This window comes from Glandiceps talaboti, chromosome 15, assembly GCF_964340395.1.
Source record: "Glandiceps talaboti chromosome 15, keGlaTala1.1, whole genome shotgun sequence".
NCBI lineage: Eukaryota > Metazoa > Hemichordata > Enteropneusta > Spengelidae > Glandiceps > Glandiceps talaboti.
This window is the reverse complement of record NC_135563.1, coordinates 1,738,458-1,742,809: the sequence shown is the minus strand read 5'-3', so window position 1 is coordinate 1,742,809 and position 4,352 is coordinate 1,738,458.

The following is a 4,352-nucleotide window of genomic DNA, read 5'->3' as shown; positions in this document are numbered from 1 at the left end:
TTCATTTACATAGTACCATAAATTGTACCCTTCATTTACCTAGTACCATAAATTGTACCCTTCTTCATTTACCTAGTACCATAAATTGTACCCTTCTTCATTTACCTAGTACCATAAATTGTACCCTTCATTTACCTAGTACCATAAATTGTACCCTTCTTCATTTACCTAGTACCATAAATTGTACCCTTCTTCATTTACCTAGTACCATAAATTGTACACTTCATTTACCTAGTACCATAAATTGTACCCTTCTTCATTTACCTAGTACCATAAATTGTACCCTTCTTCATTTACCTAGTACCATAAATTGTACACTTCATTTACCTAGTACCATAAATTGTACCCTTCTTCATTTACCTAGTACCATAAATTGTACACTTCATTTACCTAGTACCATAAATTGTACCCTTCTTCATTTACCTAGTACCATAAATTGTACCCTTCTTCATTTACCTAGTACCATAAATTGTACACTTCATTTACCTAGTACCATAAATTGTACACTTCATTTACCTAGTACCATAAATTGTACCCTTCTTCATTTACCTAGTACCATAAATTGTTCCCTTCTTCATTTACCTAGTACCATAAATTGCACCCTTCTTCATTTACCTAGTACCATAAATTGTACCCTTCTTCATTTACCTAGTACCATAAATTGTACCCTTCTTCATTTACCTAGTACCATAAATTGCACCCTTCTTCATTTACCTAGTACCATAAATTGTACACTTCATTTACCTAGTACCATAAATTGTACACTTCATTTACCTAGTACCATAAATTGTACACTTCATTTACCTAGTACCATAAATTGTACACTTCATTTACCTAGTACCATAAATTGTACCCTTCTTCATTTACCTAGTACCATAAATTGTTCCCTTCTTCATTTACCTAGTATCATAAATTGTACCCTTCTTCATTTACCTAGTACCATAAATTGTACACTTCATTTACCTAGTACCATAAATTGTACACTTCATTTACCTAGTACCATAAATTGTACCCTTCTTCATTTACCTAGTACCATAAATTGTTCCCTTCTTCATTTACCTAGTACCATAAATTGCACCCTTCTTCATTTACCTAGTACCATAAATTGTACCCTTCTTCATTTACCTAGTACCATAAATTGTACACTTCATTTACCCAGTACCATAAATTGTACCCTTCTTCATTTACCTAGTACCATAAATTGTACACTTCATTTACCAAGTACCATAAATTGTATCCTTCTTCATTTACCTAGTACTGTAAATTGTATCCTTCTTCATTTACCTAGTACCATAAATTGTACCCTTCTTCATTTACCTAGTACCATAAATTGTACCCTTCTTCATTTACCTAGTACCATAAATTGTACCCTTCTTCATTTACCTAGTACCATAAATTGTACACTTCATTTACCAAGTACCATAAATTGTATCCTTCTTCATTTACCAAGTTCATAAATTGTACACTTCACGGTCAAGATCTATCAATCCAAAAGTACATGCCTTATTTGGCTGAAATTTCACAAGGGTGTTTCTGGGTATGTGAAGATCAAGTAATATTAATTACGTCTATCTTCTTTTTATTGGATTCCTGGTAATAAGCCCTTTCCCAGCTTCTGTGTGGTCATGTTGCTAGATATATTTGCATACATTTTTAAATGTTTTTGTTCACTTGTGTATGAATCTTAATTTACACCCCCTAAAGAACGTTCCCACCAAATTTCAGGCCGATCTGCTCAATAGTTTTGAAGGTTTTTTTTTTTTTACCAAAAATCACATTTTTGGACCCAAAAACGCAAATCTCTGATGCGATCGATTTCATTTGAACAATTTTCCATCTAGACACCCTAAGTAATGTCCCCATCAAATATCAAGCCAATCGGCCTGGCAGTTTTGACTTTAAGTTGTTTACACACACACACACATTTCTCGATACCTATAGCACTACTGAACCTAGTTCAGTTGTGCTAACAATAACCAGTCATCAGAGATGACTCAGTCCCACACAATGGATGTTTTCAGAGAATTGCCACCAGTCATGGTAGTGTGATGTATTAGAGTGTACGAAATATAGCGCCAATGGCATTGTAGCACAACTATATAATTGATTGAATATTTGCATACATGTTTGAATGTTTATTTATGTCTATTAATCCCTATTGATATATTTAAGTGATTATTTGGCTGTTGCTATGGGTGTGGTCTTGTTGCTAGGCACATTTACATACATTTCTTGAATGTTTATTCAATTGTCTTAATCACTTATCTTTGCAATGTGCATGATCACGTGGCTGTTGCCATGGGTGTGGTCTTATTGCTACGTACGTTTGCATACATTTTTTTGAATGTACACTTGTCCAAAAATCCCTGTTATCTTTGTGAATTACACCACCATTTGGCTGTTGCTATGGGCGTGGTCATCGTTGCTAAGGATATTTGCATACATTTTTAAAATGTTTACTCACTTGTCTTACATTGGCTACTGTGCTATGCATTGGCTACTGTGCTATGCATTGGCTACTGTGCTATGCATTGGCTACTGTGCTACGCATTGGCTACTGTGTTACGCATTGGCTACTGTGCTATGCATTGGCTACTGCGCTACGCATTGGCTACTGCGCTATGCATTGGCTACTGTGCTATGCATTGGCTACTGTGCTACGCATTGGCCACTATGCTACGCATTGGCCACTGTGCTACGCATTGGCCACTGTGCTACGCATTGGCTACTGTGCTACGCATTGGCTACTGTGCTATGCATTGACTATTACATCATAACACATGGTGAATATTTACTAAGAAATGTTTTATTTCAATAGAAGTGTTACAAGTAATATGTAAGAGTAGAAGTATGTCAACTGAATCTACATTTAAACCATCAGAATCAATATTGTGTTTATATGACATAACAAAAAGAAAGGTGTAAGTTTGCAGTTACTAATGTCATTATAAATACACCACTTTCCTACACTGTACTCAAAGCTTTTATCCCTACCATGTATCTATAGCAGCACAACAGCCATGTATACTTCCTCAACTTCACAGGGAGCACACAATCCATTGTAAGCACATTCACATTGCAACATCTATCCTACCAGGTCCCCAATTATACAGCTGGGTTGACTGGGACTTAATCATAGTTCAAATCTTACTAAAGGACTTTAGCCATTCAGATACAAATGGCAGTGATGAGGCGCAAATCTGTAATATTGCAGATTCCAAGCCAGCCACTCTAACCAACTGATCATGATGACTCCAGATTATGGGTAATTCACAACCTAAGTGTGTGGACATCAAAAGTCTTTAGTGGACACTAGGAATTGACACACGAGAGTCAGTAAAACAAGACCATTTACAATTATTAATTCCATTGTATAAATTGTATATGTATTATAAGTAAACTGAAACATAAGAAAATATATCACAGATACTCCTATTTTTATCATGAGTAACTTGATGACAAATAATACCAGTAAACATTGTTATTTTGTCAATCTGTGTACAGTGTACAGATTCTACAACTGAAACTGTCATCTGCAACAGAATACTGACTGTAATGTTGCTACATTTCAATGTCTGACTTGACAAATATCTCACAAACAAACATTGCTACATTTCAATGTCTGGCTTGATAAATATCTTACGAACATCAATTGCTACATTTCAATGTCTGGCTTGATAAATATCTTACAACATCAATTGCTACATTCCAATGTCTGGCTAAACAAATATCTCACAAACAAACATTGCTACATTTCAATGTCTGGCTTGATAAATATCTATCTAACATTGCTACATGTTCTTTGAATAAGATTAATAGAATACCATACCCCAATGGGCTGAGGTGGAATATCTCACACGAGTTGGGGAATTTTTGTCACATGAGCCACAAAAAATCCAAATTATATTGAGTGTGAGATATTCCATCTCTGCCCATTGGTGTGTGGAATTCTTTTTCTCATGTCCCCTTTTTATGGTAGGAAAACAAGTTAAAACCAGGTTATTACTGATTGAAATAATAACACCAAGGACATCTTTACTTTGTGTGTATGTTTTATGTAACTCTGCATAAACATAGTTCCTTAATTCACATTCATAACAACTAATTCCAGACATCGTAATATTGAGATCAAGGTTTCATTGTCCTATATACCACAGTGACTACTTGTACTAGACAATAGTTAATTTGTTAATTTGTTGCAATATATATACACAGAGTATAACCGAACATTCTATTAATGTTGCCGGAGCTCGAGAGGCACACAGCGTGATGGTTCACTTTCAAACATCATGATCATATAACCCAATGCATGAATGTTTACAATTAATTACTAGTATGTACATGCACACAAC